Below are 13,527 nucleotides of genomic sequence, written 5' to 3'. Positions count from 1 at the left end.
CCAAGATAGTACCCAATTAAGGCACCAATTACGACAGTTTTAAATTGTGGTGGCTTTTACTTTTTAACGCTTTCTGTGAAAGCTGAAGGACTTATTTGAGCCTTTTATTTAATGCTATTGCTTTTTTATACTCCACAGAAATTTAAAGTGCAATCATGTTCCTTATTCAATTCAAGCTATTGTAGGGACCACCGAAGTTCAATTAAAACCTCAGCTTTCTATTAATAAGTTGTCCGGTAATTACCACACCTTGTCTATTGTATGCTGCTCACCCCCATAACTTTCTCTCAATAGTCTCAAGCCTTTCGAAGTGGTCCTTCTGACAGAATGAACTTGATGGGCTTTGCAGGAGGCCATGTCTTGAAGTGTGGCTGTTGTAAGAATAGAGTTTTGAAGGAATGACCTGGCTAATTAAAGATGAATTCCGGGAGAAATCCTGTTTCTGGTGAAGTTCTTGTGGCATCCACATTAATACTAAATGAGCCTGTCAGCATTAATGTCCTTTCAATAAATACCAAAGGAGTGAAGATGATGGGGTTGTTATTGTAAAGTATTATCCACAGAGACAGAGAGACCGAGGCTGAAAAGACGATCATAATGATTTGTTGCTGAGGTTGGACCTGTTAGAACCCCAGTTTATTAAATATAATGAAAATGTAGAAATATACAGAATATTTTATATATAACTCAGCTCATTTACAAATATGGACATGAAATATGCTATCTCTGGTAGCAACTCTTACCCCTTATGTATTTATGTGTCTATCTATATGGGTATTTATTTATTTATTTATTTATTTATTTGATACAAGGTCTCACCAGGCTGAAATTGAAATCGGAGAGATCCCCTTGCCTCTGCCTCCCTCCCATGTGTTGGGAATAACTGTGTGCACCACAACATGTAGCTATGCCTTACTTACTAGGTAGGGAATACAAGAAAACTGAGACATTTCATGCCAACCCTGAAGCAATGCCTCCAGAACGCCTAATTCATGACCGAGTGTCAACATAAAAATTAAATCTTCAATGGCTCCACAATGCACGACTGCTGTGCTTCTCGGCGCTTTCCACAGACAGAAGAGTTTATGGTGCACCCCAAACTAAACAACACAAAGTAAGGTAAAGTAAAATAAAAAAACAAAGCAATGACAAAGTAAATCCTTGTTGGAAGAGATGACAGATGACAGTTCCAGAGCAGCAGCTTCCCCTGTCTTCCCTCGACTCCCACGTGAAGCACAGACCCTCCACTGCTAACCACTCTCAATCAAGGCCCTCTAATTTTCTGTTCTAAATGTTTCATTTTTTTCAGTCATGAATGCATATGTGTGCCTCTTTGCAAGCTATGTTCATATGAGAACAATGCCCAAGGAGGCCAGAAGTGTGAGATCCCTTGGAGATTGAGTTATAGGCTGTTGAAAGCCATCTATGGTTCAAGTAACTAAATTGAACCTCAGACCTATGTTTCTAGGCATGAATAACTTTTTAAGGGAAAGAAAATGATCTTGAAAATAAATTTTGAATAAATTTGAGTATCATGTTTTTAATCAAAGATTCTAAAATAAATTATTTAATTTTTATGGCAAATCTATATACTGTTAATAAGACAAACACATGAGAAATGTTCAAACATTTTCAAGCTTGTGAGAGTCCTTGACTTTTTATTTCAGCACAGACCATTGCCTGGGTCCCTATTTGTGTTCAAACACAATTATCCTAGAGAACTTTTAAAAGTTGAGTCTGATTATAACGCCATGTGGCTTTAATATTTTAAGCTATACAATTCCATGGATATAAGACAAAACTCAAACACCTAGTGGAACTTTGATATTCTATCATGGCTTACAATGAAAGTTACATTTTATAAAATCAAATTCTTGAACTCATGGCTTGACATGAGTGCTTTGTACACTAGGCTCCAAATTGGCACCTGAGCCTTGCTGACCTTCAAATTCTTAAAGTATTAATTTCATTAATGTTAATGTTTGAGGATTGAAAGTTCCTGGTAGAATAAAATGTTTGAACATTCCATCCTCAACTGGCAGAGCTATTCACGAGGTTGTAGTGGTTTCAATAAGGGAAATCCAAAGGCAGACATAAATGTATGCATGTGTGCAAATATGTGTGTGTGTGTGTGTGTGTGTGTGTGTGTGTGTGTGTTTACCATGCCAGAATGTGTGGTTCTCAGTTCATGGACTATTTAGAGAGGATTAGAAAATGTGTTCTACACAGCGCCTGCCCCAATCCAATCGCGCAGAACTTGAGACTGCGGTACATAGGGAAGCAGGCTACCCGGGCCTGATCTGGGGCACAAGTCCCTTCTGCTCGACTCGAGACTCGACCCCCGGGCTACCTTGCCAGCAGAGTCTTGCCCAAAACCCACAAGGGCCCACACGGGACTCCCCACGGGACCCTAAGACCTCTGGTGAGTGGAACACAGCGCCTGCCCCAATCCAATCGCGCGGAACCTGAGACTGCGGTACATAGGGAAGCAGGCTACCCGGGCTTGATCTGGGGCACAAGTCCCTTCCGCTCGACTCGAGACTCGACCCCCGGGCTACCTTGCCAGCAGAGTCTTGCCCAACACCCACAAGGGCCCACACGGGACTCCCCACGGGACCCTAAGACCTCTGGTGAGTGGAACACAGCGCCTGCCCCAATCCAATCGCGCGGAACCTGAACCTGAGACTGCGGTACATAGGGAAGCAGGCTACCCGGGCCTGATCTGGGGCACAAGTCCCTTCCGCTCGACTCGAGACTCGACCCCCGGGCTACCTTGCCAGCAGAGTCTTGCCCAAAACCCACAAGGGCCCACACGGGACTCCCCACGGGACCCTAAGACCTCTGGTGAGTGGAACACAGCGCCTGCCCCAATCCAATCGCGCAGAACCTGAGACTGCGGTACATAGGGAAGCAGGCTACCCGGGCTTGATCTGGGGCACAAGTCCCTTCCGCTCGACTCGAGACTCGACCCCCGGGCTACCTTGCCAGCAGAGTCTTGCCCAACACCCACAAGGGCCCACACGGGACTCCCCACGGGACCCTAAGACCTCTGGTGAGTGGAACACAGCGCCTGCCCCAATCCAATCGCGAGGAACCTGAACCTGAGACTGCAGTACATAGGGAAGCAGGCTACCCGGGCCTGATCTGGGGCACAAGTCCCTTCCGCTCGACTCGAGACTCGACCCCCGGGCTACCTTGCCAGCAGAGTCTTGTCCAACACCCGCAAGGGCCCACACGGGACTCCCCACGGGACCCTGAGACTGCGGTACATAGGGAAGCAGGCTACCCGGGCTTGATCTGGGGCACAAACCCCTTCCACTCCACTCGAGCCCCGGGCTACCTTGCCAGCTGAGTCGCCTGACACCCTCAAGGGCTCACACAGGATTCCACATGTGATCCTAAGACCTCTAGTGAGTGGAACACAACTTCTGCCAGGAGTCTGGTTCGAACACCAGATATCTGGGTACCTGCCTTGCAAGAAGAGAGCTTGCCTGCAGAGAATACTCTGCCCACTGAAACTAAGGAGAGTGCTACCCTCCAGGTCTGCTCATAGAGGCTAACAGAGTCACCTGAAGAACAAGCTCTTAACAGTGACAACTAAAACAGCTAGCTTCAGAGATTACCAGATGGCGAAAGGCAAACGTAAGAATCCTACTAACAGAAATCAAGACCACTCACCATCATCAGAACGCAGCACTCCCACCCCACCTAGTCCTGGGCACCCCAACACAACCGAAAATCTAGACCCAGATTTAAAAACATTTCTCATGATGATGATAGAGGACATCACGAAGGACTTTCATAAGTCACTTAAAGAATTACAGGAGAGCACTGCTAAAGAGTTACAGGCCCTTAAAGAAAAGCAGGAAAACACAGCCAAACAGGTAGAAATCATTAAAGAAAAACAGGAAAACACATCCAAACAGGTGATGGAAATGAACAAAACCATACTAGAACTAAAAGGGGAAGTAGACACAATAAAGAAAACCCAAAGCGAGGCAATGCTGGAGATAGAAACCCTAGGAAAGAGATCTGGAACCATAGATGCGAGCATCAGCAACAGAATACAAGAAATGGAAGAGAGAATCTCAGGTGCAGAAGATTCCATAGACAACATCGACATAACAGTCAAAGAAAATACAAAATGCAAAAGGATCCTAACTCAAAACATCCAGGTAATCCAGGACACAATGAGAAGACCAAACCTACGGATAATAGGAATTGATGAGAATGAAGATTTTCAACTTAAAGGGCCAGCTAATATCTTCAACAAAATAATAGAAGAAAACTTCCCAAACATAAAAAAAGAGATGCCCATGATCATACAAGAAGCCTACAGAACTCCAAATAGACTGGACCAGAAAAGAAATTCCTCCCGACACATAATAATCAGAACAACAAATGCACTAAATAAAGATAGAATATTAAAAGCAGTAAGGGAGAAAGGTCAAGTAACATATAAAGGAAGGCCTATCAGAATTACACCAGACTTTTCACCAGAGACTATGAAAGCCAGAAGAGCCTGGACAGATGTTATACAGACACTAAGAGAACACAAATGCCAGCCCAGGCTACTATACCCGGCCAAACTCTCAATTACCATAGATGGAGAAACCAAAGTATTCCACGACAAAACCAAATTCACACAATATCTTTCCACGAATCCAGCCCTTTAAAGGATAATAACAGAAAAGAAGCAATACAAGGACGGAAATCACGCCCTAGAACAACCAAGAAAGTAATCATTCAACAAACCAAAAAGAAGACAGCCACAAGAACAGAATGCCAACTCTAACAACAAAAATAAAAGGGAGCAACAATTACTTTTCCTTAATATCTCTTAATATCAATGGACTCAATTCCCCAATAAAAAGACATAGACTAACAGACTGGCTACACAAACAGGACCCAACATTCTGCTGCTTACAGGAAACCCATCTCAGGGAAAAAGACAGACACTACCTCAGAGTGAAAGGCTGGAAAACAATTTTCCAAGCAAATGGACTGAAGAAACAAGCTGGAGTAGCCATTTTAATATCGGATAAAATCGACTTCCAACCCAAAGTTATCAAAAAAGACAAGGAGGGACACTTCATACTCATCAAAGGTAAAATCCTCCAAGAGGAACTCTCAATTCTGAATATCTACGCACCAAATGCAAGGGCAGCCACATTCATTAGAGACATTTTAGTAAAGCTCAAAGCATACATTGCACCTCACACAATAATAGTGGGAGACTTCAACACACCACTTTCTTCAAAGGACAGATCGTGGAAACAGAAACTAAACAGGGACACAGTGAAACTAACAGAAGTTATGAAACAAATGGACCTGACAGATATCTACAGAACATTTTATCCTAAAACAAAAGGATATACCTTCTTCTCAGCACCTCACGGGACCTTCTCCAAAACTGACCATATAATTGGTCACAAAACAGGCCTCAATAGATACAAAAATATTGAAATTGTCCCATGTATCCTATCAGACCACCATGGCCTAAGACTGATCTTCAATAACAACATAAATAATGGAAAGCCAACATTCACGTGGAAACTGAATAACACTCTTCTCAATGATACCTTGGTCAAGGAAGGAATAAAGAAAGAAATTAAAGACTTTTTAGAGTTTAATGAAAATGAAGCCACAACGTACCCAAACCTATGGGACACAATGAAAGCATTTCTAAGAGGGAAACTCATAGCTCTGAGTGCCTCCAAGAAGAAACGGGAGACAGCACATACTAGCAGCTTGACAACACATCTAAAAGCCCTAGAAAAAAAGGAAGCAAATTCACCCAAGAGGAGTAGACGGCAGGAAATAATCAAACTCAGGGGTGAAATCAACCAAGTGGAAACAAGAAGAACTATTCAAAGAATTAACCAAACGAGGAGTTGGTTCTTTGAGAAAATCAACAAGATAGATAAACCCTTAGCTAGACTCACTAAAGGGCACAGGGACAAAATCCTAATTAACAAAATCAGAAATGAAAAGGGAGACATAACAACAGATCCTGAAGAAATCCAAAACACCATCAGATCCTTCTACAAAAGGCTATACTCAACAAAACTGGAAAACCTGGACGAAATGGACAAATTTCTGGACAGATACCAGGTACCAAAGTTGAATCAGGATCAAGTTGACCATCTAAACAGTCCCATATCACCTAAAGAAATAGAAGCAGTTATTAATAGTCTCCCAACCAAAAAAAGCCCAGGACCAGATGGGTTTAGTGCAGAGTTCTATCAGACCTTCAAAGAAGATCTAATTCCAATTCTGCACAAACTATTTCACAAAATAGAAGTAGAAGGTACTCTACCCAACTCATTTTATGAAGCCACTATTACTCTGATACCTAAACCACAGAAAGATCCAACAAAGATAGAGAACTTCAGACCAATTTCTCTTATGAATATCGATGCAAAAATCCTCAATAAAATTCTCGCTAACCGAATCCAAGAACACATTAAAGCAATCATCCATCCTGACCAAGTAGGTTTTATTCCAGGGATGCAGGGATGGTTTAATATACGAAAATCCATCAATGTAATCCATTATATAAACAAACTCAAAGACAAAAACCACATGATCATCTCGTTAGATGCAGAAAAAGCATTTGACAAGATCCAACACCCATTCATGATAAAAGTTTTGGAAAGATCAGGAATTCAAGGCCCATACCTAAACATGATAAAAGCAATCTACAGCAAACCAGTAGCCAACATCAAAGTAAATGGAGAGAAGCTGGAAGCAATCCCACTAAAATCAGGGACTAGACAAGGCTGCCCACTTTCTCCCTACCTTTTCAACATAGTACTTGAAGTATTAGCCAGAGCAATTCGACAACAAAAGGAGATCAAGGGGATACAAATTGGAAAAGAGGAAGTCAAAATATCACTTTTTGCAGATGATATGATAGTATATATAAGTGACCCTAAAAATTCTACCAGAGAACTCCTAAACCTGATAAACAGCTTCGGTGAAGTATCTGGATATAAAATAAACTCAAACAAGTCAAGGGCCTTTCTCTATACAAAGAATAAACAGGCTGAGAAAGAAATTAGGGAAACAACACCCTTCTCAATAGTCACAAATAATATAAAATATCTTGGCGTGACTCTAACTAAGGAAGTGAAAGATCTGTATGATAAAAACTTCAAATCTCTGAAGAAAGAAATTAAGGAAGATCTCAGAAGATGGAAAGATCTCCCATGCTCATGGATTGGCAGGATCAACATTGTAAAAATGGCTATCTTGCCAAAAGCAATCTACAGATTCAATGCAATCCCCATCAAAATTCCAACTCAATTCTTCAACGAATTGGAAGGAGCAATTTGCAAATTTGTCTGGAATAACAAAAAACCTAGGATAGCAAAAAGTCTTCTCAAGGATAAAAGAACTTCTGGCGGAATCACCATGCCAGACCTAAAGCTTTACTACAGAGCAATTGTGATAAAAACTGCATGGTACTGGTATAGAGACAGACAAGTAGACCAATGGAATAGAATTGAAGACCCAGAAATGAACCCACACACCTATGGTCACTTGATCTTCGACAAGGGAGCTAAAACCATCCAGTGGAAGAAAGACAGCATTTTCAACAATTGGTGCTGGCACAACTGGTTGTTATCGTGTAGAAGAATGTGAATCGATCCATACTTATCTCCTTGTACTAAGGTCAAATCTAAGTGGATCAAGGAACTTCACATAAAACCAGAGACACTGAAACTTATAGAGGAGAAAGTGGGGAAAAGCCTTGAAGATATGGGCACAGGGGAAAAATTCCTGAACAGAACAGCAATGGCTTGTGCTGTAAGATCGAGAATTGACAAATGGGACCTAATGAAACTCCAAAGTTTCTGCAAGGCAAAAGACACTGTCAATAAGACAAAAAGACCACCAACAGATCGGGAAAGGATCTTTACCTATCCTAAATCAGATAGGGGACTAATATCCAACATATATAAAGAACTCAAGAAGGTGGACTTCAGAAAATCAAATAACCCCATTAAAAAATGGAGCTCAGAACTGAACAAAGAATTCTCACCTGAGGAATACCGAATGGCAGAGAAGCACTTAAAAAAATGTTCAACATCCTTAATCATCAGGGAAATGCAAATCAAAACAACCCTGAGATTCCACCTCACACCAGTCAGAATGGCTAAGATCAAAAATTCAGGTGACAGCAGATGCTGGCGAGGATGTGGAGAAAGAGGAACACTCCTCCATTGTTGGTGGGATTGCAGGCTTGTACAACCACTCTGGAAATCAGTCTGGCGGTTCCTCAGAAAATTGGACATAGTACTACCGGAGGATCCAGCAATACCTCTCCTGGGCATATATCCAGAAGAAGCCCCAACTGGTAAGAAGGACACATGCTCCACTATGTTCATAGCAGCCTTATTTATAATAGCCAGAAACTGGAAAGAACCCAGATGCCCCTCAACAGAGGAATGGATACAGAAAATGTGGTACATCTACACAATGGAGTACTACTCAGCTATTAAAAAGAATGAATTTATGAAATTCCTAGCCAAATGGATGGACCTGGAGAGCATCATCCTGAGTGAGGTAACACAATCACAAAGGAACTCACACAATATGTACTCACTGATAAGTGGATACTAGCCCAAAACCTAGGATACCCACGATATAAGATACAATTTCCTAAACACATGAAACTCAAGAAAAATGAAGACTGAAGTGTGGACACTATGCCCCTCCTTAGAAGTGGGAACAAAACACCCATGGAAGGAGTTACAGAAACAAAGTTTGGAGCTGAGATGAAAGGATGGACCATGTAGAGACTGCCATATCCAGGGATCCACCCCATAATCAGCATCCAAACGCTGACACCATTGCATATACTAGCAAGATTTTATCGAAAGGACCCAGATGTAGCTGTCTCTTGTGAGACTATGCCGGGGCCTAGCAAACACAGAAGTGGATGCTCACAGTCAGCTAATGGATGGATCACAGGGCTCCCAATGGAGGAGCTAGAGAAAGTAGCCAAGGAGCTAAAGGGATCTTCAACCCTATAGGTGGAACAACATTATGAACTAACCAGTACCCCTGAGCTCTTGACTCTAGCTGCATATGTATCAAAAGATGGCCTAGTTGGCCATCACTGGAAAGAGAGGCCCATTGGACACGCAGACTTTGTGTGCCCCGGTACAGGGGAACGCCAGGGCCAAAGGGGGGGAGTGGGTGGGTAGGGGAGTGGGGGTGGGTGGGTAAGGGGGACTTTTGGTATAGCATTGGAAATGTAAATGAGCTAAATACCTAATAAAAAATGGAAAAAAAAAAAAAAAACTTCAAATCTCTGAAGAAAGAAATTAAGGAAGATCTCAGAAGATGGAAAGATCTCCCATGCTCATGGATTGGCAGGATCAACATTGTAAAAATGGCTATCTTGCCAAAAGCAATCTACAGATTCAATGCAATCCCCATCAAAATTCCAACTCAATTCTTCAACGAATTGGAAGGAGCAATTTGCAAATTTGTCTGGAATAACAAAAAACCTAGGATAGCAAAAAGTCTTCTCAAGGATAAAAGAACTTCTGGCGGAATCACCATGCCAGACCTAAAGCTTTACTACAGAGCAATTGTGATAAAAACTGCATGGTACTGGTATAGAGACAGACAAGTAGACCAATGGAATAGAATTGAAGACCCAGAAATGAACCCACACACCTATGGTCACTTGATCTTCGACAAGGGAGCTAAAACCATCCAGTGGAAGAAAGACAGCATTTTCAACAATTGGTGCTGGCACAACTGGTTGTTATCGTGTAGAAGAATGTGAATCGATCCATACTTATCTCCTTGTACTAAGGTCAAATCTAAGTGGATCAAGGAACTTCACATAAAACCAGAGACACTGAAACTTATAGAGGAGAAAGTGGGGAAAAGCCTTGAAGATATGGGCACAGGGGAAAAATTCCTGAACAGAACAGCAATGGCTTGTGCTGTAAGATCGAGAATTGACAAATGGGACCTAATGAAACTCCAAAGTTTCTGCAAGGCAAAAGACACTGTCAATAAGACAAAAAGACCACCAACAGATCGGGAAAGGATCTTTACCTATCCTAAATCAGATAGGGGACTAATATCCAACATATATAAAGAACTCAAGAAGGTGGACTTCAGAAAATCAAATAACCCCATTAAAAAATGGAGCTCAGAACTGAACAAAGAATTCTCACCTGAGGAATACCGAATGGCAGAGAAGCACTTAAAAAAATGTTCAACATCCTTAATCATCAGGGAAATGCAAATCAAAACAACCCTGAGATTCCACCTCACACCAGTCAGAATGGCTAAGATCAAAAATTCAGGTGACAGCAGATGCTGGCGAGGATGTGGAGAAAGAGGAACACTCCTCCATTGTTGGTGGGAGTGCAGGCTTGTACAACCACTCTGGAAATCAGTCTCGCGGTTCCTCAGAAAACTGGACATAGTACTACCGGAGGATCCAGCAATACCTCTCCTGGGCATATATCCAGAAGATACCCCAACAGGTAAGAAGGACACATGCTCCACTATGTTCATAGCAGCCTTATTTATAATAGCCAGAAGCTGGAAAGAACCTAGATGCCCCTCAACAGAGGAATGGATACAGTAAATGTGGTACATCTACACAATGGAGTACTACTCAGCTATTAAAAAGAATGAATTTATGAAATTCCTAGCCAAATGGATGGACCTGGAGGGCATCATCCTGAGTGAGGTAACACATGCACAAAGAAACTCACACAATATGTATTCACTGATAAGTGGATATTAGCCCCAAACCTAGGATACCCAAGATATAAGATATAATTTGCTAAACACATGAAACTCAAGAAGAATGAAGACTGAAGTGTGGACACTATGCCCCTCCTTAGATTTGGGAACAAAACACCCATGGAAGGAGTTACAGAGACAAAGTTTAGAGCTGAGATGAAAGGATGGACCATGTAGAGACTGCCATATCCAGGGATCCACCCCATAATCAGCATCCAAACGCTGACACCATTGCATACACTAGCAAGATTTTATCGAAAGGACCCAGATGTAGCTGTCTCTTGTGAGACTATGCTGGTGCCTAGCAAACACAGAAGTGGATGCTCACAGTCAGCTAATGGATGGATCATAGGGCTCCCAATGGAGGAGCTAGAGAAAGTAGCCAAGGAGCTAAAGGGATCTGCAACCCTATAGGTGGAACAACATTATGAACTAACCAGTACCCCGGAGCTCTTGACTCTAGCTGCATATATATCAAAAGATGGCCTAGTCGGCCATCACTGGAAAGAGAGGCCCATTGGACTTGCAAACTTTATATGCCCCAGTACAGGGGAACACCAGGGCCAAAAAGGGGGAGTGGGTGGGCAGGGGAGTGGGGGTGGGTGGATATGGGGGACTTTTGGTATAGCATTGGAAATGTAAATGAGTTAAATACCTAATAAAAAATGGAAAAAAAAAAAAAGAAAATGTGTTCTAGTGGGAAAAAGACAGCATTTTCAACAAATGGTGCTGGCACAACTGGCGGTTATTATGTAGGAGAATGCGAATTGATCCATTCTTATCTCCTTATACAAAGCTCAAGTCTAAGTAGATCAAAAACCTCCACATAAGACCAGAGACAATGAAATTAATATAGAAGAAAGTAGGGAAAATCCTTGGAGATATGGGCACAGGGGGAAAATTCCTAAACAGAACAGTAATGGCTTGTGCTGTAAGATCAAGGATTGACAAATGGGACCTCATAAAATCGCAAAGCAAAAGTAAGGCAAAAGGCACTGTCAATAAGACAAAAAGGCCACCAACAAATTTGGAAAGGATTTTTAACAATCCTAAATCTGATAGGGGACTAATATCCAATATATACAAAGAGCTCAAGAAGCTGGACTCCATAAATTCAAATAACCCCATTAAAAATTGGGGTTTAGAGCTAAACAAAGAATTCTCAACAGAGGAATACTGAATGGCTGAGACGCACTTGAAAAAATGTTCAACATCCTTAATCATCAGGGAAATGGAAAACAAAACAACCTTGAGATTCCATATCACACCAGTCAGAATGGCTAAGATCAAAAATTCAGGTGACAGCAGATGCTGGAGAGGATGTGGAGAAAGAGGAACACTCCTCCATTGTTGGTGGGATTGCAAGCTTGTACAATCACTCTGGAAGTCAGTCTGGAGGTTCCTCAGAAAATTAGACATAATACTACCGGAAGATCCAGCAATACCTCTCCTGGGCATATACCCAGAAGAAGTTACAACTGGTAATAAGAACACATGCTCCACTATGTTCATAGCAGCCTTATTTATAATAGCCAGAAGCTGGAAAGAACCCAGATGTCCCTAAACAGAAGAATGGATACAGAAAATGTGGTACATTTACACAATGGAATACTACACATCTATTAAAAACAGTGGATTTATGAAATTCTTAAACAAATGGATGTATCTGGAGGATATCATCCTTAGTGAAGTAACCCAATCACAAAAAACACACATGATATGCACTCACTGATAAGTAGATATTAGCCCAGAAACATAGAACACCCAAGATACAATTTGCAAAACACAAGAAAATTAAGAAGAGGGAAGACCAATAGGTGGATACTTCATTCCTCCTTAGAATAGGGAACAAAATACCCATGAAAGGAGTTACAGAGACAAAGTTTGAAGCTAAGATGAAAGGATGGACTATCCAGTGACTGCCCCACCCGGGGGTCCATCCATAATCAGCCACCAAACCCAGACACTATTGCATATGCCAGCAAGATTTTGCTGAAGGGACCCTGTTGTAGCTGTCTCGTATGAGGCTATACCAGTGCCTGGCAAATACTGAAGTGGATGCTCACAGTCATCTATAAGATGGAACACAGGACCCCCAATGGAGGAGCTAGAGAAAGCACCCAAGGAGTTGAAGAGGTCTGCAAACATATAGGTGGAACAACAATATGAACTAACCAGTACCTCCAGAGCTCGTATCTCTGGTTGCATATGTACCAGAAGATGGCCTAGTTGACCATCACTAGGAAGAGAGGCCCCTCGGTATTGCAAACTTTATATGCCCCAGTACAGGGGAATGCCAGGGCCAAGAAGCGGGAGTGGGTGGGTAGGGGAGCAGGGCGGTGGGAGGGTATAGGCAACTTTCGGGATAACATTTGAAAAATATATAAAGAAAATATCTAATAAAACATCAAAAAAAAGAGAAAGAAAATGTGTTCTAGTTAGAGTAGATGTGTTCTTTATTGACCTATGACACAGGAGATGCACTTTAAAGTTTCAAAAATGCATGCTAGACTCTGACTCCTGCTTTGTCTTTCTCAGTGTCTGTGTCTCTGTCTTTGTATGTCTCTGTGTCTCTCTAACTCTCCCTGTCTGCTATTTGTTGATCAGGATGTAAGTTCTCAGCTACTTCTCCAACACCGTAATATTCTGCCACCCTGATCTCCATCATGATGGTCATATACTCATTCTCAAATTCTGTAAGCATAACCCCTCAATTACGTGCTTTCATCTATAGGTTTCCTT

This window comes from Mus musculus, chromosome 3 (genome assembly GCF_000001635.26).
Source record: "Mus musculus strain C57BL/6J chromosome 3, GRCm38.p6 C57BL/6J".
Classification (NCBI taxonomy): domain Eukaryota; kingdom Metazoa; phylum Chordata; class Mammalia; order Rodentia; family Muridae; genus Mus; species Mus musculus.
This window is presented reverse-complemented; position numbering follows the sequence as displayed.